We start from the raw sequence: 27,592 nt of genomic DNA on the forward strand, positions 1-27,592 counted from the left end.
TTAACAATATAATAGTATTGCATGGGGGTGGTACACATGGTTAGGGTACAGCGAACCAACAAGAAATAGTGCAGTGATGGGTATGGGGGCATGTCATAATAGCAAGGTCATGGGGGTCTATATTATATCATCGAATGCTTAAAAAAGTGAACGATGAATAATCGAACCCATGTAAGTGAAATCTTACAATCTCGAAAGCTCAGAACAGCAATTTTTTTCCAAGGGAAAAAAAATCGCTGTTCCAAAAAAAAATTGAAATAATACATAAAGTGGGAGGCTTCGCCCACCGCACCCCGCAATGTGGGGGGCTGTGCCCCCCCACACTCCCTTACTTAAATATACCAACTTCGAGATCGCACTACAGTGCCAAAAACGGCAAAGTAATGGAAGCGGCCAAGTGAATTCTTTCCCTGGGAAAGAATTCACTTAAAAGCCACTTCGCTATTTTGCATTTTCGTTGTTTTAAGTTTGACCATGATGCATTCGATATAATGCATCTTCGGTCATCTAACAGGGACCCGGTCATGGCAGCAAGCATAGTGGACATTTTTCTCCAAGGTAAAAGACTATACTGCATGCAATGCAGTGAGGGATAATATATGTGGAACACATGTACACGGGCAACCCTCTCCTCCTCCAAACAGGTTCAAATATATGTGAGAGATGCAACTATTTAGCCAAACTGGAGGCTGAGCTCTCTCATCTCAAAACTGGTGTAACCAGTCAGGAGGAGAAGGTAACCTCACACAACCCAATTCCAGTATCACATAGTCCCACCACATCAGCGAACCAAACACATAAATACACAAAAACATACTTGGAGGCTCTAAATAAAAATCTACCTAAGCAACAGAGACCTCCAAAGCAGACATCCAAGCAAACGCTACCTCAAAACAACCAAACACATAAATACACAAAAACATACTTGGAGGCTCTAAATAAAAATCTACCTAAGCAACAGAGACCTCCAAAGCAGACATCCAAGCAAACGCTACCTCAAAACAAAACACACACAACACATAGCCCACAAAGTCAGTGTGCCAAGCAGCCACAGCCCTTAAGGCTGAATAACATACCTGATACTCTTGTAATAGGTGAATCTATTGTCAGACACACTGACGTCCCGCTCACCAGGCTGAATAAAGAGAAGGTCACGGTGAGCTGCCTGTCGGGTGCTAGGATCTGCCACATAATGCAAGCACTCAGGTCACTCCAAAGCAAATACAAATATGACTCAGTCATTGTACATGCTGGTGTGAATGACCTGAGATGTACCTCCCTGGACTACATGAAAAGAGACATAGAGGAGCTCTCTGATCATGTAGCCCAGGCTGGTATGACCCTGACCTTGAGCAGCATCTTACCCTCACCTAGAATGATGCCACAGTACAAAGACAAAATGATCGATTTTAACAATTGGCTAAAATTTTGGTGTCATTCAAAGGGGATCCAGTGTCTGTCAGCCTGGGATGACATGCTTGACAAGCCACATTGCTTTGCTAGGGACGGCTTGCACCTGTCACCACTGGGCTTTCGGATATTGGCAAAGGCTCTTGCCCCCCCCATAGTGCCTTTTTAGGCAAGGCTCAAAAGTCAAACCCACCTCCATAGACAGCACAAGGAACAAGAAACTAAGGGTAATGCTGCTAAATGCCAGAAGTCTTAACCTCAAGATGCACGCACTCGAAGCTCTCCTCAGTATGGAGAACATCGATATCTGTGCAGTGACAGAAACCTGGTTCAAGGCTCCAGAGAGCACCCTAGCACTACCAGGCTATACCTCATATCATGCTTTTCGGCCCCAAAACCCGGACCGAACCACAAAAGGAGGGGGAATTTCCATATTTATCAAGGATATCCACACCTCCAGGTTAGTGGCATTGCACTAAGTATCGGAGACCATCCATGTGCAACTTACAGTGGGCAAGACTGCTTTTCAGTTTATAGCATCCTACAGACCACCCTCTCAAAGTCAGGAATCCCACTCGGCTTTCCTGAAAATATTGGAGAACATGAAGATCTCTCCGAACACCATTATATTGGGCGTCTTCAACTACCCAAACATTGACTGGGAGCACTACTCAAGCCCCAGCACCTTAGCCCAAAGGTTCCTGGAAATTATAAACTCAAATGCTATGGAACAACTAGTCACCACTCCCACAAGAGAGGACAGCATACTAGACCTTATCATTACCAACATGGGGACTCTATGCTCCACACCAGAAGTATATCCCTCATTGGTAAGATCAGACCATAAATTAATTTCACTGGATGTCCACATCCCGACCCCACCCCCAGCCCAGAAAACCACAGTGAAAAACTTCTCACTTCTCAAAACCGAAGTGGAATCCTTCAAGGCCCCAGGGCCAGTGGAAACTACGGCCCAAACTGCAGAATCCTATATAAACGCATTCTACGGACATCTCAGGGAATGCATGGATCATGCTATCCCAAACAAAACCAAGACCCAATCATCCAAAGGCAGGCGTCCAGTCTGGTGGACCCCTGCCATAAATAAACTGTACAACAGAAGGAGGAAGCTACTACATGATAGAGCAAAATCCCTAATAGGGAAGGCATCTCTGATCAGTACTAGCAAAAAATTACGATCCCTCATAAAATCCTCCAAGGCCAGCTTCGAGAGAAAAATTGCACAGGACACCAAAGACAATCATAAGGCTTTTTTCAGTTATGTTAGGAACCTGGGATGCAACTCCCAGACTTGTTCTGAGTTGATTCTAAATGACAAAAATACACTGAACCCACAGACATCGCCAATATCCTGGCAGACAGGTTCAGTGCAAACTCCCCCCCAAAGAGCAAGTATCTATCCCGGCAGAGGGCTGCCTCCCAAACATCTATGATGCTCAGGTGAAGGCTGCTCTCTCCAAAGCAAAAAACACTGCTTCCATTGGACCAGATGGCGTCCCAGGTTGCGTCCTACATGAACTCCAAGAGGAACTAATCCCTCAAATAAAACAGCTATACAATCTCAGCCTCACTACAGGATATGTGCCCACAGAATGGCGTACAGCAACAGTGGTCCCACTCCACAAAGGTGGAGCCTCTACGGACCCTGGAAACTATCGCCCCATAAGCCTGACTAGCTTATTCTGCAAGGCTATGGAGAGGATCATCATGGAGCTCATAAACAAAGACATTGGGGACCTACAGACACTAGATCCTACCCAGTTCGGCTTTGTCAAGGGCAGATCCTGCCTTTTGAACCTTGTTGACTTCTTCGAAACAGTCACCAAAGCCATAGATGAAGGTAAGGTAGTCCACACAGCCTATCTGGGCCTTGCAAAGGCATTTGACACAATACCCCACTTGGGCATCATAGATAAGCTATCCAGCTTAAATATAAACCCCCTATGTCACAAGATGGGTCGCAAACTGGCTCAAAGACAGAACCCACAGAGTGAGATTTGCTGGAGCCATGTCAGACTCGAAACCGGTCACAAGTGGCTTCCCACAGGGTTCTGTCCTGCGACCACTCTTGTTCGGTATATACTTTTCCGAGGTACAAGCAAATGTGGGAGGACTATGGCTCACCAAGTTCGCAGACGACTGCAAACTGGGTGCCATAATCAACTCTCCAGCTGACACAAACATCCTTCAAAAAGGTCTCACAGAGACAGATAACTGGTGCCAGCACCATGGTTTAAAGCTAAATGCCAAAAAATTTATAGTCATACCCTTTGGCAAAAACAATGTGCCCACAAATTACCACATAGGCGGAAACCCATTAAGTACAGAGAAAGTTATTAGGGACCTGGGGACCCAAGTTGATAGCAATCTCTCCTTTGAAAACCACATTGCCAAAGTGGTTAGAAAGACCTTTTATATAGCCTACCTCATCACGAAGGGTTTCACATCTAGATCAAGAGAGATAATCGTGCCCCTTTATTCATCCCTCATCAGGTCCATCATAGAATACAATGCCCCTTTTGGGATGTACCTTACCCAACACCTGCAGCAATTAGAAAGACCCCAAAAGTATCTCACCAAGAGGATCAAGGGTCTCAAACAGATGCCATATGCTGCTCGGTTAAAAAAACTCCTGCTCTACTCAGTTGCATACCGCCTACTTCAAGGCGATCTATGCCTGACATACAAAGCTATGTCAAATCCAGAATTAATGGAAATGCTCCACCTCAGTAAATCTAAATCCCGTAGAGGCACATGCTCAAGGGACTTGAACCTCAGCACAGAAATAAATAGAACTTGCTTTAGGGACAGGTTCATAACCCAGAGGCTCCCTTCTCTCTGGAATAGAATTCCAGTTCATGTGAGGCAGAGCACCTCACTGAATCTCTTCAAGAAGAATCTCGATAGGTGGATGGGGGATCGTAGGTTTGTCCCAGTGATTACTCCCTTGTCACTATTAGACAGAGGCACAGTAAACTAAACCTTAAAAAGGGCACAGTATACTCAAATCAAGGGGTGACGTAAGCCATACAGAATCGGGCTAGGCTTATAATTGCCCCAGGGCAGATAGCCTAGTATGAACCTATGAACATAACTATGTGACACAGCAAGGCAGAGTGCCACAGCAGTAATATCATTGCATTACATAAGACTGTGTATCTTTCATGGGGTGGTTGAATCATCAATTGAGTGGATGTTGTCCAGCATGGACATTTCTTTCTATACACAATGATCTGTATGTGCTCCCAGTTCCCACTGGCATAAATGAGATGTTATGTACAAAAGCAATAACAGTGCACTGAGAACTTTACAGCCACAGAGACAGGTGTTCTGTTGTTGGCTCTGTGAGCACACTAGGCATATCCTGTCATGGTTAACTCAGACAAGGTCTTCAGGAAACAAGTGTGGCAGGAAATTTTGTGTCATATAAATGCTGTTGCATTACACAACTACACAGTGTTGCAGGTATGCCAGAGGGTGACTGACATGATATTACTTGCAGAGAAAAGGGCAGAGAAGTAGTTGATGTCAGGTCTGCTGCTAGGGTTGCTTCCATAGCACACCATCCACTCAAAGGGACAGAGCAATTCCTATTAACACTGAGAGATGATACTGACAAATTCCAGGAGGAGGGCTGGGTCTGGGAGCAAAATTGGTGAAGAGTGCTTGAGTGTCTGTTTGGAATGCTTTAGGTGAGTAGTGGTAAATGCCAGTCAGGTAGTGTATTGGTAAGTCATCTGCCTGATGTATACATCAGGATGTTAACTCAGAATACCTGTAGCACAGGTGAAGAATGTCCATGTGTCTGTGAGGGATGCACCAGGTGAGTTGTATGACATGTTATAGTAAGCCAACACTGGCAAGCACCTCTGCACACTGTTTGCACAAATACCATGCTGTATTTATGTCACTCACAGACTGTATGACAGCAATAGCTACATTCTGCATCATGCATGTGCTCATGGATTGTGGAGAATTCAGCTGCCTGGGTGATACATGGTGACAGTGAGGGTTACACATGTTCCAGCACTGACATGCTTAAGTTATCGATTTGCTTTCACAGCTGACACTGGGAGAGGATCTAGCAGCAAAGATCTGCATATGTCAGAGGTTAGTACATCTGTAGTGGCATAATCAGTGGACACGCTGGCACTATCAGAAACACTAACAGTGGAGGGGACATTACTCTCCCACATGGTTGACAGGACTGTGGAGAACCAAGATCCCCCAATCTTTATCCCTGTTGCTTAGTGAATGCTGTCATGTCCATGTGCAACAAGTACATGATACATAGGCATCAGAAACACCAGCAGCATCAGGGGTCACATATCCTCCAAGACTGGAGAAAGTGCCACATGGAGGCCCATCAAAAACATCTAGAATTCGTATTATGTGTTAATGGTGTCAGCATATGCATCAGCCAGTAAATGTGCAGGGCTGTGATCCAGGTGAGGGAGGATATTATGCAGACCATGTCAGAGGTGCTCAGTGTGCAGTATGGACTGCATGAAGACATGTATGGAGCCCATAACTGCTTCCAGTCATTGTAGGAAGTGGCACCCCAATTTACAGCTATTACTGGACCTCAGTGACTGCTTGCAGATTGTAGACATAGTCAAGACTGGTGACAATTGCATACTATAGGCAGGAGCATCCTGTACAGACACATAGCTGCCTTTACTATCACTTCAAACTCTGGCCAGGACAACTCCCCTAGACGAGGACAACACTTTTCTGGCTTCATTCTCACCTTCACCCATGGGTGTGGAAAGTTCTGGGCACATCTGTAACCTTTGAAGAGCTTCTCTGTAGGCTCACCTCACACATCACAAACAGGATTTCATATTTTCACTGCAACTATCTATCTAGTAGATGTCTCTGAATGACATATACCCCTGATTGGGCAGGATGTAGTGACATCTAGACTCCTGCCAGGTCCACATAGCAGGGGACATGGCTACAGTACCTCTTAAAGAGCCGACCTCTGGCCCTCCCCTGACACCCATATTTTAACCCCTGCATCTGCAAAGATAGTTGCTACACTTGGCCAGCATTCCATTACTGGAACTTCCACAGTGTCATCTGAGGATATGACCTCTAACAGCAGCCCACAACACCATAGCCATATGCAGGCTTACCACAGGCACCAGCCATAATACTGTCACCTATCCTAGTGCTGTAACCAAGTGCTAATGATCCTTTCCACTACAGTGAATTATGATGACTGTCTCATATTTGTAAGGTAATGTCTGAAGTATAGCATGGCCATTCTATGCACTGCACTTTATAGGGTGTGTGTAGATGTATGCATCCCTTTTGTTTTGTGTTTGTCATGTCATTACACATAGCAGTGAACCAGATGTGGCCAGTTTGTTAATGCTTCAACATATTTCACATGTTTCTGCCTCACATGGGAGCCTGATGCAGCTGCACCCTCCTCTGATTCGTCATCTCAATAATAATGCTCACTGCTATAATCTCTCCTTGTTGTAAAGGTTTACAATGGCAAGCACTACAAATAGCTTGCTGCACGTCTCATAGGTGTACTTGTGCTGCACCAACAGATGTATCCAGGCAACAGAAATGTCACTTCAGCTGTCCAATGACATCTGACATGATCTGTGTCTACACCAATGTAGTGTTGCATGTCATGTGGAACAAATGGGCAAAATGTGGAACACATACTAATGTCTTACTAACAACTTCAACTAGGAAGGTCATAGGATGGTTAAAATATGCTGGTTTTACTTATAAAGAAGATCCTTTAATGAATTAATATGTTTAATTTCTGTTTACCATGGATTTCACTTAAAAAATTCCTAACACTGAATGTGTGACAGACTCTTTCAATGTGGAACTTTGAGGAACTTCGAGGAACATGAACTTTTTAAGACCCCAAATGAGGTATGTTCCTCATAATGAGGTACACTTGAGAGGTTTGATGGCATGTGAGGGCAGATTGTTCACAGTGTTGGCTGGTGTGGTATGTGAATGCAGATTGCTCACAGTTTTGGCCGGTGTGGTATGTCAGAGTAGATTTCTCACAGTGCTGGTCAATGTGGTATGTGAGTGCAGATTGCTCACAGTTTTGGCGTGGTATGTGAGAGTAACTTTATCACAGTGCTGGTCAATGTGGTATGTGAGTGCAGATTGCTCACAGTTTTGGCCGGTATGGTATGCAACGGTATTTCTTTGGCTGTGTAGGATTTTTTTTTCACAAAATGTTTTATTCATTTTATGACACAATAACTTAACAGTATAGTGACAAGAAAAAAATAAACTATACAGTATGTACAATGTCCATAACAACTAAAAAAGCAATATAAATGGGAGAACACAATATTTCTCTAACAGATTAGACAATTTTGTCAAAGCAATAAAATTATGAGTTGTGTCATTAGTCCTTGCTTTTATAGTAGCAATCTCATTCTTACAAATGTATTTCACAAGATGAATAAACTCAACTTTAATGACAGGAGTAGGTTGGGATTTTCAATTTTTAGTATCAAATTTCCTTGCTATGGAGAGGATAGGCCATAGTAAAAATGTTTGTTTTTTAGGAATGACTTCGGGAACAGGAACATTGAAAAGGATAAGGGAGTCAGAAATTATACAGTTGTCATTCCATAGAGCTTTAAAAAGATTTTTAAAGTCTAACCAAAATGGAGAATTATTTTGCAATTAACAACCAGATGTATCCAGTCAGCATCAGGGTGTCCACATCTCCAGCATTTCATTTAGTCTTTCTTGTACATTACTGCTAGTCTATGTGGGGTAAAAAAAATATCTACATAAAAATTTCCATGTGTGTATATACACCAGAGCAGGGAAGATGTGGATTCCTTCACCGACAGTAAACAAAGTTTTTTTATATTTTTCTGAGAATACTGGTCTATTAACATCACTTGAATAATTCCAAAAAAAAAAAACCCATCTGTTTTGCTAAAATCATTTGAGAATTTTATAAATAACAGATATGTATGAAGTGTTCTTGGGTGAGCTATTAATAATTGTTGACATGAAATCCAAGATTTTTAAGTTAGTGTTATTCTATGCCTCTAATAAGAGTACAAGTTTAGTATTTATAATATCCTAACAAGTTTGAATGTCCAGCCAATTGCAATTTTGCAAACTATGTCTGCTGATCAAATAGTCTGCAGAACTTATTTTTTTAGCTGAGAGAAATGAGTTTCTCAGACATAGTTGCACCTATCATGATGCTTAACCATGGGTGTGTCCCTATAGAGCAGTAGTATCTGGCGCTCAGCAGGGTGGTGGTATGGGGCTACCACAGGCACATTATAGAATTTGTTCTCATTGAATGCATAGAGTCTCAGATTTAATACAGTAATCAAATGTTGATGTGTGACAGATAGAGAACAGCCAACATGACATTTATCACTACTGCAAATAAGTTGATACAGATACATTAGGTTATAATTGCCATGTTGCTGGGGGTGCACTTAGGACTTCTTAATTACATTTTAAAATGAATGCAGTAATACTCAGCACTTTGAAGGAAAGCTCTTAACAACAAATAACCAACCACCAAAGGCAACCACTGTATACAGAACATTTATTTTTTGAATGTTTGAACATTTTGTCTTAGTAAGTAAATATGGACTTGTTCAAAACATAACAGGACATCAAGAAGTTGATGCATCAGAGAGGAAGCTGGTCAATTCACCCTGACCATTCCACAACAACAGCTGCTGTAAAAGCCTATCCAGGTCACCCAACAGTCTACATGGATCATTTCCCATTGGCTGACATTTTAAGATTGCATTCAATGCCATCTGGCAAAACACAGGTATCTCTCTGCAGTAGCATTTGACAGATGTTTGTCTGCTTTTTCTTTATTTGGTGATAGACCAATATTCTTTGCTTATTAGTTGTTCAATTTATTGATTCGTGGCTGCAGAACTTTTGTGGAATTACGAAAAAAATGAGAACTGATTCTGAAGTTTTATCACTGCTTGTGAGGGAATGCAAAGGTGGAAGGATAACCTCACAAATCTCTGGACACATTATATGAATGCCAGGATGGCCTCATTGTTGGCAAAGAGTCTTCAGAGCCAAGCCAAAAACAATATTCTTTGAGTGCTAAGGTAAACCTTGGTATCTTCTCAGGGTAGGGGACTCTCTAAATAGGGAATTCTCTTTCTAGCCTCATGTCACATGCCAAGAGTTATAAAGCTTGGTGATTTCAGTGTCACATATAGAGAGACACAAAAATACCAGTATTTGCAGGCAGAAATGAGAGCAATGTAAAAGAAAAGTGTCCAAATAGTGCCAAAATTAGTTGAACCATCAGGTATAAAAAAAAGCAATTTACAGTCATATCTATATATACTATATATACTACCAATACATGTAACCCTGTTATGAATTATATAAAAAGGCAATTCTAGACATATTGTGGATGTTGAGAAGAGCACTCTTTCTTGTCTGTCATCAAAGAATAAAACAATTCAAATTTTATGACCTCTAACTGTACCCATTGGAATGAGGTCCATTCCTGTCATGGTATTAGAAACCAAAAATACTTGGAGAAATTAAACTATGACAGTCCTACAGTCATGGTTTAATGAAACCAAAAATATTTGGAAAAGTTAAAATATGACAGATCTACAGTCTTACTTAAGTTTGAATGGCTGATGTTCAACGTTAGATCACTGCTACAGTAGTTTAAGCTATATTAGTCTACCCCACTGCTATTGACCATCTTTTGAAAGCTAAAGGGCCCCAGCACTTGCCTTAAGTGACAGGAGCTTGAGAGGAGCTCCATATAAATGACAATACAAAAATCTCAGAGCCTTATTGCCACCAGAGTATGTATCTTTGACTAGTCCCGTGGAGCTGTCCACTTAGCCAGTGGTCCTTTAAGGCTGGGTAGGTAAGCTCGTTTTGAGGAAAACCTTTCACTAATCTTATTTATTTGAGGAAAATGTATTTGTTTCTGTGTGAATATGTTGTGTTTTGCTAGGAAACATTTTTTTAAATCTTAATCTGTCACTGTGTAAAAAGTATTTATTTAACTTTTTCCAAAAGGTTCTGCAGTTTTTATGTATTATGGGCAGGGCTTTGTAATTTTGCAGACTGTCAGTGTTTTTTTTTCTTACACCAACCTGCCCTGACTGTCTTAAAACGTTGCTGACTCCCTCAGGATTCGCTACTCATCTTCAAGGCTGAGTATTGAGCAGTCATGGGTCCCTTTGGTTCTTCTTTCTCCCATCCGCAAGAAGATGAATGTTGGCAGATAGTCTTTTCTGTATCAGGCTAGCTCGAGTTGTGCCTCAGCCATTGATGACTGACTGTTGTGTCCAGTCTTGGTTCCTCAGGCCTCTCATTTTTATCCCCCAGTGTCTTTACCATACCACCTACACCCACTAGGGAATGAAGGTTAGACACATTTATTTATTTATTTATTTGACATTTGTTGACCGGGATAGTCTGACTGAGGTTGCACCCTTTTCAGTGGACGGCCAGGGAGAAAAGGCCCACAGTACAAAATATATAATAAGAAATTTCACAGTACAAATTAAATTTCACAGTATGAATTAGCAAGTAATACATTCAATCTACAAGTTATACAAGTAATAAGAAAATTGCAAGAAGTAATTAATTCTCAGTTCGGTTGTACGAATAAAATTATAGAACATACAAGTAAAGGTTAATATAATTAGGTCAATCAGGTGAGCATTGCTGTACAAGAAAGGGATAATTTGGCAGATAAGGACATTCTAATAGGTGACTAAAAGGAAGGTGGGTGGAAGTGGAGTGAAAAAATGCAGGACAGTTCCTAATATAGGTCAAGAGAGGTTGTAGTAACAGATAATTATGAGTTATGTGTGAGGGAAAATGAGAAAAGGGGGTGGAGTAAGGAAAGGAGATAGTGACAGTAATTTGGGTGCAAGAAATTAGTAGGGGAATGGAGAGGAGTAGTTGATAGTCAAAGTCGAGCACAGGAGGTAAGAACAGATAGAGAATTAATGTTGTAGAGGAAGAGATGGGAAGGAGAAGGGGGGAGGGGGAGGGAGAGGAATTAAGAAGGAAAGAGGAGGATTTCAAGTGGGATGATTCCAGAGACTTCTCCAAGTGCTATTTAGGCAATTTGTAAGTGTTGTCTTGAAGTCTTGAGAATGGGTAATCTTTCTGAAGGCCACAGGAAGCTTGTTTCATGAAAGATAAGGATGGTAGCTGTCCTAAAGATTTTTTAGGTTTATGAATCTGTAGAAGACATTGTTCAGAGCCTCTGAGGCAGTATGGTGGGTTATAGAGGGAGACAAGAGAGGAAATGTTGGGGCAGGAGGAAGGCTTGTTTAAGTTGGTGTGGATGCTGAAAAGTTGAGAATATAGGAGTTGGTTAGGAAACTCTAACCAGTGAATGTATGGAGTGAGAGACAGTAGTGTGATTTAGGTGGTAGGTTAACTGCAACTCTGGCAACTTTGTTGTATGTGGTTTTGAGTTTGGATTGAAGAGAGGATTGTAAGTTAGTAAGGATTTGAGAACAGTAAAAAAGGTTATGGAGAAGATAAGCCTGGGTAAATGAGATTCTGGAGTTGGGGGTAAGGAACTTTTTGTTTCTATATAGTAGGCAATGTTTATCATGAGTTTTCTTTATACTGTGGTGGACATGAAGACTGAATATAAATTGGACAGTAATAATTACACCAAGTAGCTTTGTATGGGGTTCAGATGAAGTAGTAATGTTGTTCAGGGAGGAGATGGCGAAAGAGAATTTAAGATGGTAGAGAGTTTGGGTAAGAAAAGGAGGAGTTTTGTCTTATAAGGATTTAGTGTGAGTTGGTTGTTAGTAAGCCATGCTTCAGTGAGATTGAAGGAGGTTGTCATTAGTGTGAGCAGGTCAGAAGGGTTGTCAGCAATTGAGATGATAGTGGAGTCATCCACATACTGTATGAGGGTTGACTTGAGGGCAGGATGTGTTGAGTTGATTGGTAAAAATGTTGAAAAGAAGGGGGCTGAGAACTGAGCCTTGTGGGACTCCCATTTTTACAGGAAGGAAGGGAGAAAGAGCAGAGAGCCATTTGACAGCTTGTTGTCTGTTAGTGAGGTAGCTGGAAAACCAAGAGATAGTAGCAGGGGAGAGGTTGAGTTGAGAAAGTTTGGAGAGAAGGATGGAATGGGAGACAGTGTCAAAATCTTTTGAGAGATCCAAGAAAAGGCAGGACACCAGTTTATTATTGTCTCTGTCTAGAGAGATAGAGTTAATAAAGGAGATCAGAGCAGTAGTGGTGCTGTGGTGGGGGCAGAGGCCATTCTGGGTAGGGATGATAAGGTTTTCTTCAGTGAGATATGACATGTGTTGCTTATGCATGCAGTGCTCAAGCATTTTGGAAAGGGGAGAATATGGCAATAGGACTATAGAAAGTTCTACTGAGTTTCCACCTTTGTGAATGGGTAAGGTGTGGAATTTCTTCCAGAGAGTGGGGACAGTGGAGTCACTGATTGAGTGGTTAATGAGTATAGAGACTGGATATGCTATGGAATTGGTGACAGCTTTTAGGAAGAGAGGTGGCAAGTTGTCTGCATGTGGGGAACAAGGTTTGCATAGGAGGAGATGATTTTTTAAGTACCTGGTAGGTATGGGCTGTAGTGAGAGAGGGCAATTTTGTAGTTGGGGGGTGGCTACAGGTGAGGGATGTTTTGGGTTTGTAGGCATTAGTTTGCTGATGGTATCTTTGAAGTAAGTATTAAAGATGGAGTCAGTTTCCTGGGGTGAATTGTTTGGGCAGGGGTTTGGTGTTGATGAGTTTCTGGGAGAGAGAATTTGGTTGATGGTGTTCCAGAATTTTTTTGGAGGGTTTAGGTTATGTAGTCAGTGGTGTGTGGTAGAAGGTTTGTGCAGCTGCAGCTACAGAGATGTCCTACATAGGCAAGGGAGAACAACTTTTGAAGGTTGAAGGAATGAAGGGTAAGTGTTATACCTGGGTCATGAGAGTGAGTGCTTGCTCTGAGTTGGTCTTTTTGCAGGTAGTCTCCAAGGAAAAGCAAAGCAAACGTACAAAAATGTGTCTTCTCCTATTTCTATCCCCATGAACATGGAAGATATGCTGAGATTTGCTAAGGTATTATTTTTTCCTTTTTCTGCTCCAATTTCATCTGCTGTTAAGAAAAGGGAAAGGGTTTCCTCACTTCTGACCCTGACATTCAGTCAGAGAGCAGGCTTTGGAGGGTAAATACTGCACTTCAGGATGTTCTTCACAATATGAAGATTCTTATTATGATGAAGTGAAGATGTTGCATCACATTTCCCTCCAGAAGGCCTTTCTTTTTCTGAATGTTTGTCTAAAATGAAAGACTGTTCAGTGGGATCAAAATAAAATCTACATAGCTCGGGAAATGCTTTATGACTTCTTACAGTTGCATATTCCTCAATCAGCAACTATTCTTCCTGTTTATCTGCTTCAGAGAGTGGCTTTCTCGCAGCTTGCAGTTACCTGCTAATCTCCAGCTGCTAGGAAATTTGATAGAGTATATACGGTACATCAGACTCACAATGCTTGTTTTCTAATCTTAAAGTAACCTGTGCAGTGATTTCCATTTCCAAAACTGCTTCTGCTAGTCGAATTGCTAATACCAATCTTGTTCCATCTGACAAGGCTGCAGAAGCTTTGGACAAATTTGTGACAATAGCTTATTCTGCTTTTAGACTCCCATGTTGAAAATGTTACTTCTGTCTTTAGAGAACATGACAATGTTTACTTGTAACTATCACTCTTCAGAGGCAAACATTTCCTTGAATGGCCCTTTTATTTCTGCTTCTCTTTAAAGAGATATTTTGAATCATTGGTTCCTCAACTAGCCTTTATGGTAAAACAAGATATAAAAGATGCTTAGCGTCACAGACCCACTGACAGGTCAGACATTTTTAAGTATTCTTATGGTACTATAGATACTGACTCCAGGGCTGCTGCTTTTAGATTAGTCATAAGAAGATTTCCTTGGTTATCTTCTGAAAGCATTCCTGAGGATGCTAAAACTGGAATCTTAAATTTCCCCCTGGATAAAGTTCTGTTGTTTGGCCCTTCTACAGCTGAGGTTCTATAGGTGTTTGATGAGATGGGAAAGTTGAACCAAGAAATAACCAACATCTTCCAACCTTCCTTTTTTAAAGAAAATAAAACATTTCTTCCACCGCAGCTCCCATTTTTTAATAAGTAATTCAAGTAGTGTTGTGGTTTTTTAAATGGCAAGGAGCCTGCATAAGGAAAAGAAAGGAAAGTATTTCAAAATCAAGTGCAGTCCAAACATTATGAATGACTTTTGTTCTTTTTGTGCTTCCCCCCACCCACTTTGGTGACCTCTTCCTCTCCCTGAGTCTTCATCTTGTCTTGTGGCACCACATTCATGCAGACAATTGGGTTCTGAAAATTGTTCAACAGGGGTATACTTGGCAATGGTATTCCCTACCTTCTTTCCAGGGGATCCTCTCTTGCTCAGTAATCCAAATATCCCTGCTTTCTCCTCTATTGGGTCAAATGTTATCTCAAGGAGTAATAGAAACAGTATGTGCAGACCAGATGGGCAAAAGATTTTATTCAAAGTTTAATTCAGAGAAAGAGGACCCTCTTAAGGCACAGTTACCTCTGATTCTTGATTATTTCAGTGAATCACTACCCTCTGTCCTTTTTTCTGCTATATCATGGTTCATTTCTTGGTCATGTCCACCTTTTCTGCCCTTGAATCCAGCGTTTCTAACTATCCACAAGTCAAGCAGTTTTTGAAAAGGATTTTACATGTCCATCCACCAAGAAACAGAAAAGAGGGGGTTTGTCTTAGTATCGTAACACTGCCCTTGAAAAGCTTAATATTGTTGTTCTAGTTGAATCATCTCATCAGGCTGAATTTAGTTTGCTAGCATGAAAAACTGTTTTTGTCATTTCCCAGACTTCAACTAGGAGAGTACCTGAGTTGCAAGCTCTTATGATGAGTGAGCAGTACCTACTTTTTCACAAAGACAGGGTTCCTCCTGATAACTAATTTCTATTTTATGCCTAACGTGGTCTCATAGTTTAACTTTATATAGTCTATTTATCTCTGTGTTTTTTCCTGATCCCAAAAAACAAGGAGGGAAAAGTCTTCAGGTTCTTGATGTACATAGGCATCTCAGATAATTCTTAGAAAAGACTCATTCCTCCAGGAAAGCTAACCAAGCATTTGTGTCCTATGAAGGAAACAGGAAAGGACAACAAACTAGACTATTACTAGGTGGTTGACTCATGCTATTTCCTTTTATTTTCACCTTAATGTGTTACTGCTAGGCGGCGTTATGACCCATTCCAACAGTGATTTGGATTCTTCAGTGACTTTCTAGAAATGGGAAGACTCTAGAAGTATTCTAGAGACAGCAACTTATTCCTCTACATATGTCTTTACAAAGCAGTATAACCTGGAGTCTTTTACCAGGTCCAGAACAGGCTTTGCTAGGACTATTCTCCCAGGGCTCCTGGATTCATAATTAAGTCATTTTCTCTTGTTACTTGTTAAGCTTTGGTACTCTATCCATATAGCTGAAGTTAATGCAATGATAATCTAATGCTGAACACAGTATAGTTGTGTAAGTATATCTACCATAACAGCAGATGTTCTAATAGATCACTGTTGCAGTAGACGTACCTTCCCTCCAACTTCCAATTTTTTGCTTTTTTTGTTGTCTTGCCAGTGTGTGTGTGTGTGTGTGTGTGTGTGTGTGTGTATGTGTGTGTGTGTGTGTGTCTGTATATCTATCTATATATATATATATATATATATATATATATATATATATATATATATATATATTGATAGATATATGGATGCACATATAAATACCTTTGTGTATATATTTTCCCTTTTTGGCTGTATTTCCTTACATTTTTTTCGTTCAGAGCTATTGCCTCCCTTTTTGGAGCAAGCAAGATCTGAGCTGTTCTCTCTCTAACTAACTTTTACATCAAACTCCTCTCAGGCTCTTGACAGAACATGGGGAGAGCACCATTTAGCTTTGTAAAGCTGGCTAGTAGCAGCAAGGTAGAACCCTCATAGCTTAGGCTACTGTAGCAGAACATCTACTATAAGTTTAATTATACAACTATGCATTCTGTAATGTTTCAGGTTGTGATACAAGCTGAAAGTAGCATTAAGCAGCTAATCTTATATAACTCTTAGATACAATGTGGTAGTATCACACTTGGTAAAGTTGAATGGGCAAACATGGCAGTCTGTAACACTGATGACCTAAAGACTGAGGGCAGTATCACATGCAAATATGAACTGCAGCATAAATATCCCAAAATAAGAGCCGCTTGGCTTAAGTTCTACCAGTGAGCATTGTTTTTGCATTCAGTGGTGGTGTCAGATCCAATCACAAAGCATTAGAGTGCCAAATGCTTTTCACTGTCCAAATGCATGAGCCTTATACCTTAACATATTTTATAACCCCAGTGTTGGATTTAAGTGTGTTTTCTAGGATCAGACAACTATTGTATCTTCTGAATGAATGTTAAGGGTGAGGAAGCATGCAGTGCAAGGCTCCCACACACCTGGATTTAAATCTGTAAAGCTTAAGTTTTGCCATAAGATCTGTCAAGCCTACATAAAGGATTAGTCAGTTGCTATTCTGGACTTCACAGTGAGTGCTTTACGTACAAGTACATTATTAGCTGATGTGGGACTGTATTTCCTCCATCTGGCATAGGACTGTATAAATGTGAAGGCATTTAGGATGCTGTTATATTGGAGACAGATGTGTCTGCTTCAGAGTGCTGACGTGTCTGTGCTCTAAACAAGTTCCAGGAGTGAGTCTAATTATTAAGAGCAAATCCACCAAAAATATTATTTGAGTTGACTCATTTCAGAAGTGGTATGATCTCAGAAGCACTTTAAAGCCGTAAGTCAAGTATTAATAAGGGAGTGAAGACCACATGGGACTTTAGGGTGGTGAAGTCACCCCCCAGAAAAACTGTGGAAATCACCAGCTGTGCAAGTGGCAAACTCAGGAAACTGACATATGAATGATTTTGCCCTTGACAACTTAGATGGCACCCATGTTATCAAACTCTGTGTCCTCAAAACAAAGTAGTTTTATTAGTTTTATTTCAACTTGTCTAAATATCTTTATGAAATGGTTGCAGAATGCATAATTTTTGATTACTGCATGGAAAGTGGGGGATTTTTACAACAGCAGGGCAGTCAAAACACACTGGCAGGTGATGGTGTAGGAGGTGTTAACCATCTTGACTTGTGAAGGGACCTTTACACCATAATTCATTATAGATAAATTCTGATTCTCTTTAGAATCACTACATCAGAGTTTGCCCTCTGTCTTTTTCTTTATTTTTGTGAAATGGGGTAAAAGAATGAGCAGTTTTTTAAATCCCAGTTTTTTTAATTCCTATCTTCCACATCCTATAAAATCTAAAGACATGTCAACTTAGTATGTCATTTAGTATAACAGAATTCAGAAGGCAGTCCCTCTTTTTTCATTATTCATTATCCTGCTTGCCTTTCATATTTTTAGAAGGCTCAGTACATATCTCCCTCCATTATGTATGGCTACTTCCTGGTACGATGCATATCTGATTAGTAACGTGTTTTTGTTTTCTTGTACATATATTATTTCTTTTAAGCAATTAAATTTATGTACTTTTTTTGTGTTTTCTACTCTTGTTTCTCAGTCTGTCATAAATTAATCTTCATGTTTTTTTTTTACTTTTTTTCTAAAAGTTTATATGAATTGCCTTGTAACAGCACACTGATTATCTGTACTAGATTCTGCCTGTGAATGTGTATCCCTCACCTTGTACCTTGTGTTTATGTTTTACTATGAGTTTACTTTATCTTATTTAAAAAAATAACAATGTACAGTGAATTAAAAAAAATCAGAAGAATAAAAATGAGACAGAAGTGCCTCAGATACAGAATAGCGGACGCACAGATACATTCAGTACAACAGTCTAATGTGAAGCAGGGCTTCACCCTCCACTTAATCAAGCACAACTTAAATCAGTGGATGGAGAACCATAAATTTACCCCTGGTCTGCCAGCTATGTCCAAATAAAAAACATTCTGTCCCAAGTTACATACTTTTTAAAATGAGTGGTATCATAACCTATCCAATACATTTGGTATTCATAGCTACTTAGTCTAATAATTATCTATGAACTAAGCTGACTTCTGTCTGGCAAATGGCTTGATAGTAGCCAACACATGGTTCAGAAAGAGAGACAGTCACAAGATCACATACAAGAGTAGCCAACATGCAACTCAGGTAGACTTCCTCCTAGTAAGGAAAAGGCACTGGGGTAGAATCCATGATTGCAAAGTCATCTCCAGTGAAACATTCGGTTCACAGCATAAACCAGTAGTTGCCACAATCAGCTGCAAGCAGTGGTCAGAGAAGGCTCTAAGGTCAACAGAGACCAGGCTGAAAACCTGGAAGTTGACTGGAGAGAAAGTACAGCAGTTCAAGGAATTACTCAGGGTTCTCGCACCCCAAGAAGAGGAGGAAATAGGTGGAGTTGAAGAAGAGTGGCAGCGCCTAAAAACAGCATGTGTTAGGACTACAGAAAAGATATGTGGCCGAGCCAGGTATGGAAATAAGGTACATAAGGAAAACTGGTGGTGGAATGCAGAAGTGCAGGAAGTAATCAAAAGAAAGAAGGAGTGCAGGAAGAAGTGGGAGATTGAAAAGACTGACCAAGCTAGGAAGGACTACTGGTTGGCTAACAAAGAAACTAAGAAAGAAGTTGCAATAGCAAAGAACAGGGCATCAGAGGCACTCTATCAGCTTCTGGAAAGTGACTTAGTAAGGGGCACAAAGAAACTGTACCAGGTTGCAAGGCAAAGACAGAAAGATAAAGAAGATAGTCAGACACCCTTCATAAGGGATTCCAGCAACAACCTGTTTACCAGCCCACAGGACATCAAAGGCAGATGGAAGGAGTATTTCCAGCAGCTTCTGAATGAAGAAAACCCCACAGAAGTGGTACTGCCCCAGAAACAGCCTACAATGACAGCAGAAGAGGAGCCCAGCTTAGAAGAAGTAAGAGCAGCACTAAGGAAAATGAAGTCAGGGAAAGCAGCAGGCTCAGATGAGGTCACATCAGATATGATAAAGATGCTGGGTGAGCTAGGGGAGAATGGCTCCTGAGGGTACTAATTGCAGTGTGGAGAGAAAGGCGTATTCCAGATGACTGGAGAATAAGCATACTCGTGCCAGTGTACAAGAACAAAGGGGACATCCACAACTGTGGACAGTACAGAGGCATCAAACTCCTACCACATTGCATGAAAGTTCTGGAGAGGGTGATTGATAAATGGATACGCAGAATAGTAGAATGTAAGATGGGAGATGAACAGTTCAGATTCAGATCAGGATGCAGCACAATTGACCCAATGTTTACATTGAGACAGATACTTGAGAAGAAACTAGAGAAGAGGAGAGAGTCAAACTGGGCTTTCCTAGACTTGGAGAAAGCATATGACAAGGTCCCAAGAAAGCTGATCTGGGCAGTACTGCAGTGGTTTGAAGTCCCAGAAACATTGGTAGAATTAGTACAGGCTATGTACAAGGACCCAGTGACTCAAGTACGAACAGTGTTTGGCCTCACTGAGGGGTTCCCAGTGGAAGTGGGTGTACACCAGGGTTCAGCTCTGAGCCCACTGCTGTTCATACTGGTAATGGACTACATCAGCAAACAGGCTGGAGGGGTCAGAGCAACAAAGCTGCTGTATGCAGACGATGTGGCAGTACAGGCAGACTCTGATCTAGAACTTCAGCAAAGGATAGGAGAATGGAATGCAAATCTGAAGGCACATGGGATGAAACTAAGCAGAGATAAGACAGTGGTAATGGCAGCAGATTGGGGAAATCAGAAGAAGCTGAGAATAGAGATAGATGGGAAGATAGTGGAACAGGTAAACAGCTTCAAGTATTTGGGAGGGGTGGTTGAGGAGAAGGGTAGTCTGAATGAAGAGGTCAAAGCTAGAATCAGAGGGGCTGCAGCCAACTGGCATAGAGTATCAGGTGTAGTATATGACAAAAGAATGCCAAAGAAGCTGAAAAGTAAGGTGTACAAGACAGTGGTGCGACCAGTACTACTGTATGGTACAGAAACCTGGGCAGTAAAGGCAGAACAGTTGAAGAAGCTAGAGGTGATGGAAATGAAGTGCCTGAGAAAGGTGGTAGGATGCACACTGAGGGACAGGCGAAGAAATGAGAACATAAGAGCAGAAGCCAAAGTATCTCCAATTGCAGAAAAGATCAAAGAAAACAGATTACGATGGTATGGGCACATGTGTAGAAAAGCAGAAGACAATCTGGTGAGGGAGATTTGGGACAGACAGGAAGAAGGTAAGAAGAAGCGAGGGCGTCCAGCAAAGAGGTGGATGGATTGTGTGAAAGAAGATCTGCGACAGTCAGGCATGAGTGTTGAAGAAGGCAGGAGAGTGGCACTGAATCGAGAGAGATGGTGACAGTTAATACGATACCCCAACCCCATGTAAATGGGAAAAAGGGGATGATGATGATGATGATGATGATGATGATGAACTAAGCTGAAGAGGGCTTCACAAAGAATTTTCTATCCTTATAAAAAGGAGCAAAAAAAAAAATCCGAGCAAATGTGGAAGACATAGGCATGTCAACTAATTAGTGGTTATTTGTTGACTGGGAAAGTCCAACTAGGACAGATCCTATTTTCAGCAGAGGTCTGGTGAGAACCAGAGAACCTCTTGTTGTAAGGCAACAATGTTAACTACTGCACCACTGCACCACTTTACTTGTAATGAAGTTATTTTCTGATATTCCATAAATTACAACTATTATTGTTATTAAAGGTTGTAATCATTGCTAAGATTATTCTATCATTTTACTTTTGATATATGAGAAAAATAAAAGTAAATTTTTGAAAGCAGAACACTAAATAAAGCTAACAATACTAGCTAGTGAATATAAAAATTAAAAATATATATAGTTTAAATGAATGAGCTGGACAAATGTAGCATATTCCATGAATTTCCCTTGTCTTTAATCAGGTAGTTCACATTCTGTAGTGATTGTGCATTTTCTTGGAAGAAAATTATAAAATAGCGCTCTTAAAGACGGGGCTTAGAGTTGTAGAATGTTAGTAAGCATAGGCATGTATTTGTATAATATAGCTTTTGTTACTGAAGGTTTTGGGAAGTTTGAGTCTAGGATTTATAGTCCACAATGTTAATCCATTTAGAAGCTGCTTAAGGCTATTTTTTTTAGAAAACAAATATAGAAAATCATTTAATTTGGTAGTTTATTTATTGCTGTACAATTAGGAAGTTTGTAAAAACAATTGTGGTACACAGAAAGCATAGCAAAATCATTGAGGGGATACAAGAAAATGTGCAATGCACAGGAAATATTAAAGATGTAAGATGTATTAAATAATAACTTGGATGATGCTAAGTACAAGGTTTGGCAAATATAAGTTATATAAATTGAACCAGACTTACACAGTATGATTATTCGATAGCTGTTCAATCTTTCAGGATGGTTCCTAATATATTTCCTTTAACTAAACAGCTACACAATGAATCTTAGCTTCCATATAAGCATATGATGACTTCTAAGGATGATAGCTGTAGAAGTTCTTTCTCAAATCCTTTCAAACCCTGAGTTTTGTGTCATTCCCAGTAAAAAGGAAACCATGCATTTGTGTGTGCATCAGATCAGTTGTGAGGATGGTAGGTGTAGAACTGATTTCTGAAGTCTTTTGTAACAGTCCCAGTAATACTGGCATTGGCACAAAACCCTTTTTTCCCATTTGTACATGGGATTGTGTAGTCATAACAGTGACCAAAGATGCTATTTTAGTATTTATTTATTACCAGCAAAAAAAAAAAAAAAAACTTGGAAACTTCTTTTGACTAGGAAAGTTTTTTTAAGGTACATGACTGAGTGCCTTTTAGTGTTACCTTTCTTGGGTCACAGTGTGCTGTTGCATGGTGAAATTTAGAAATTCACGTAATGCATGAAGCAGTTTTGCAGAAACAGCGATGAGCAGAAAGTCAGTATAATGGTCTTACTTTTAAGGTTTGGTTGACATCTGAGATATCACTTGTAAGTGGTACAGTTACTTATATGTCTTTCTGTTGAACTATATTTGGGAAGAAACAAGAAGGAAAAACAACCCAGAAAGTCAATGACTGAAGCATGGTACATTGCAGTGGTTCAGATACACTGTGCACTGACAGATAATGGGACAGACATTAAGGCAAATAGAGTAAGAAGCTAAAGCACAGAGTGGATGCATTTTTCTGTTTGTAAATTTTGCAAAGAAAAAAAACCTGAACTGAATGACATTAACCTTTTCACATGACTGGACCCAGGTCAAGTTGTTTTCCACCCACCAAACACTGTATGTGAATAAGAGATGTAGGAGAAATTATGTGGATTCACAGAACACTGCAGGGCTTGCTATGATTGCTGGAAATTATTATAAAAAATCAAATTTTCATCAGGTGAAAGCTGACTGAATAACTCCCAGCTTCTACAAAATCTAAAAGCAGATGCTGCTAACAACTTCTGATAATACCCCTATAAAGGTCATCTCCCATACCAAGCTACTTGGCGTAACAATTGATGATAACCAGAAATTTGACTTACATGTGCAACACGTTATCAAAACAGCTCACTAAACATTAGGGGCACTCTACAGAACAAAATGCTACTTAACTGACTCATCCAGGAAACTCCTGGCCTCCACACTCCTACTCTCTGCTTTATTATATGGTTCCCCAGTATTACTTAACCTTTAAGCTTCCATCCAAAATAAACTAAACCATCGGTATAAAAACAGCAAGATAAACTAAACATATGCTACAATAAAACAGCAAAATTAACTAAACCAGTGCTATAATAAAATATCAACATTTGCCACTAACTCATCAAACAGAATCCATCACTGCTTAACCCTAAAACAGTCTGACTGGCTTGAATTATACAAACATATATTTTGCACACAACTACATCTAGTCCACAAATTAATATACAAACCAGAATAAAAAAAGCCCTACTCAAATTAATGAACTCATACACCCCTGGTAGGCCACTTCAATCTGGAAACAAAATGCTCCTCACTATCTACAAACCACACCTATCAGTAGGAACCTTTATCTGTTCCAGCTACATAGCCCACTCCTGTAACTCTATGCCTTTATTTTTTAAACATACTAGCAACCTTTCCAGTTTCAAGACCAATCTAAAAAAATCTATCTGATACCTGGAACTGTGCATGTACAACCCTCAAAGCAGGTGCATGACCACATACTTCATATAACTATGCCTTTCTCACCCTACATTTTCTAACACCCCATATCTTAGTATGTCGTAATGGTGTAACATCAAAAGAAGCTCTCACTTTAATGATATCATACTATTAATGTATGCTCTTATACCTCTTCAGCCAAAACTTACTACTATCTATTTTCCCCTCATGTGTCCTTCTACAACATTGTCATCTTTCTAGTAATAATCAGATCTCTCTCAATGCCCTTAATTTCCCATCTGGCTTATTATTCCTCATCACATTCTATTCCTCTGTCTATTTTTCCAGCAGAATACTCTATTATTTTTACCTCCATACATTATTAGAAATATAGGCAGTACATTCAGTAACTATTAGTTTGCTTGATAGATGTTATCCAGTTCTGCAGTGTGTCTTGCTACTTGCAGTACATATAATATTGCTAATTTTGCTGTAAATGTATTTCAGTCTCTTTGTGTTTTTATTTGTTGTGGGAATTGTTGCCCCTTGTATATAATTACTTATTAGCCACAGTAAAATGTTTTTATGGTGCCCTTCTCTTCAATTAATAAAATATTTCATTGGTTGTCAGGCTTTCTCTTCTTGTGTATAGTCACTGAACTAGTGTTTAAATGTTTCTGAATCTGTTGCAGAGTTTTTCTCCATGGGCCTCCACTGAAAATGAGCCATTGGCTCAGTCCGACTTTCACGGTTATCAAAGGGCAAATTAATAAGTAGTAAATAACCGATCTAGAAAAGGCAACCAGCAAGACCACTTCCATGCACTGCATCACTTGAAGTCATTGTCATCATTACCAATCCCATTTTAACACACAGGGTTAGGGTGTCACATCAACATGAATAAATGTGACTAAATCACCTAAAATCAATATTTCCACTTGCTTATCCCACGATCACCCGAAGTGCTAGATTTGAATTAGAAAAAAAGGCAGGTGGAAGAAAAGAAGTCTGTCTGTGTGTTGAGTGCTATCTTTAAAAAAAGCACAATATTTTTCAAAGTTCCTATGGGGTGTGAAAGCAGCCAGGGTTCCCTGCCCCCTCCTCCTGCCCAGCTTAATAATATATGATAACCCTAAAGTGCAGCTTACCTCAGAAAAGTAATTTCCTTAACACTACCACAACACAACACAAGCCGAGACACTCACCAAGAAGTCACACACACACACACACACACACACACACACACACACACACACACACACACACACACACACACTATATCTGTCCCCTTACCTAACCCTTACCCTAATCATAAAACACTCACTTCCCTTAGCTGGAACTATCCCACAACAGTGTTCACACAGAAGGCCCTTTGCTCATTGTATGTATCAATTCAATTGAGTCTTACAAATGAGTGCCAACAATGTGAATTGCAAAAAAAAAATAAATAAATATATATATATATAATATATATATATATATATATATATATGTATATTTATAGACACACACACACACACACACACACACACACACACACACACACACACACACACAGTGCTACAATGAAGCAGACTTCCTGCTATTTAATCTTTAAAAGGTTCTGTTCCATCAGAAGCTGTCCAGTTAAAATCAGTCACTCATCTTAATCTGTTCTTAAGTCATGTTAAGGTAATTGGCATGTGTAACCACCTGCAAACACCAAAGGCTGTTACATTGCAAACCTGGTTCTGGGAAGCCATGTGTGACCGTACAGTGCATATAATCAGTCAGAATTCATATGGAAATTGGCTTTCTTTCTTCTTCTCCTTCATTCTAATTTTCTTTTATCTTCTCCAGATTGTGATTTAGAGAATTATTAGTGGTTCAGTGTTGAACAGTGCTGAACTGAGGAACTCTCTGGTTGTCTAAAATGTTTGTCTCCACCCCCTGCAGATGGCAGATAATCTCAAAATAAATCAGCCTAATTCCCTGCAGTAGCAGAGCAATCAAAATCAGACACTCCAATCCTTCAAAGGAATCAAAAAGAATATAAGGTTCCTTCAAAGGAATCAGAAAAAATACAAGGTTATCAGACCTGAGGATGTCTGTGTGCTTTGCTAATAACTGCCATCAGGATCTACCAACCTTTTCAAGCACGGTAATGCCTGCAAGTCCTGGACTGTTTTTGGGATAGTCATCTAATTTTCTAAGCTATCTTTGAAGGCTGAAAGGGAATCACACTGACTGACTTGCAAGGGAGGGTTACCGCATGATAAAACTATCTCTAAATGTAATTTTATTCCCTGTTCTAGTGTAGGCTGTACTGTTTGACATATCTTGAAAAAGGAGGTCTCAGATAATAGATTTCCTGACTGCACAGAAAACAAGGCACAGGACTTTGCATCAGTGTCTGAATGGCACTGATTACCAGAAGTATAACTCTGCCTTTCCTGACAGCTAAGATTTTTGAGTCCCAAGATTCTTCTTGTTAGGAACTTCTGCAGTTTTTCAAGTTTTTTGATATGTTTAGTGAGATACATGCCAAAGGGTGCATTATATTCTATTGTGGAGCTAACAAGGGCAGAGTACAGGGGAACAATTACTTCCTTGGTTTTGGACAAAACAGACTTGCTGACTAATTTTGATATACAGAAGGATTTCCTGACTGCAGTCACTACATTGTGATGAATAAAGCAATGGCCAGGTAGCTGGCAAATTAATTCCACCATTCTCTCCAATCCTGAGAAGCTGCAGAAATCCACATAGTACAATGAGTCAGTCAAAATCTAGATGGAAAAGGACTTTGTGTTCTTGTCCTCTGTCTCTGTAGTATCCTGTTATCTTCTGCCATCTGTCTGTGCAAGAACTCTGTCAGCAGTTGAATCGTTCAGAATCCTGATAGGAAATCATTCTGTTGTCTTCTCCTTTCTTAGTCGTCTCTGTTGTCGTCTCCTCCATCTTAGCTGTTTCTGTGTCTGTTGTCTTCTGCTGTCTGTCTGTGCTAGAATACTTTCAGCCATTGAATCGTTCAGAATCCTGACAGATAATCATTTTGTCATCCTCTCCTCTTTCTTAGCTGTCTCTGTTGCTTTCTTCAGATTGCACAGGAAAGCACTGTCTGCACCTTAGCACTGATGTAATTATGAAATAGTTTATTACTTATTTCAAATTCCAAAACCAAGAAAAGTTTGTAGTAAGATCAAAGAAAAATTATATGAAAACAGGATTGTTTCTGTACTTTATTTTATCTAGACATTCTTATGACTATGGTAATTTTGATGGCTAAATAGTATCTCTACCAAGTGGTGTCTCATTTTACAGACTTAAAGATTCTGTGTTTATTTTTCTTATCTGCTGGTATTTCTATCACAACATTTACATTACTAGAAGTATGTTAAAACTGTATCTCTTCTAAATACTATCTATCAGACTTTCAATAGCCTTTGATCCATTGGAGGATCAATGGCATTTCATTGCTTAAATTCTAAACCATTTATTTGGTAATAAGCTGTTTTAGTTCCAGTGAATTTACAGCAAACATCTTCTCTTACTCTATATGAATACAAAAACTGTAAGCTATACATTTTAAATCAACTTTAATATTAAATTTAAATACCTCTGATTTTCATTACTATAATTCATTGTTCCTGTGAGAAATTGCATTACATCTGCTCAATGGAAGAACGAAAAAATATGCCTTTCTAGTCTGCCCTTTTAAGTGCATTTATCATTCTACCTCCGTTACCCTTTTTCCTCACTGTCCCATTCACTCTTGAATCACTCTGCAAATTCCTTCCCGAACATCTGTTTTGATAATACATTCCACAGGACCAGAATTTCATCTGTGAAAAAGTATTTACAGATATCTAAGAAGCAGTTACTACTTAAATTTTCTACCAGTACCCAATTTCATTTTTGTCCTTCCTGATCAAAT

General features: G+C 39.9%; 1 protein-coding gene across 1 annotated transcript in view; it reads left to right on the top strand.

The window, feature by feature from the left end:
* LOC122816359 (deleted in malignant brain tumors 1 protein-like) overlaps positions 1 to 27,592 on the top strand; it is a 258,733-nt gene that overhangs the window by 41,851 nt on the left and 189,290 nt on the right. The gene's annotated exons all lie outside the window — the stretch shown is intronic.

This window comes from Protopterus annectens, chromosome 1.part1, assembly GCF_019279795.1.
Source record: "Protopterus annectens isolate FY-2018-M chromosome 1.part1, PAN1.0, whole genome shotgun sequence".
Lineage (NCBI taxonomy): Eukaryota > Metazoa > Chordata > Ceratodontiformes > Protopteridae > Protopterus > Protopterus annectens.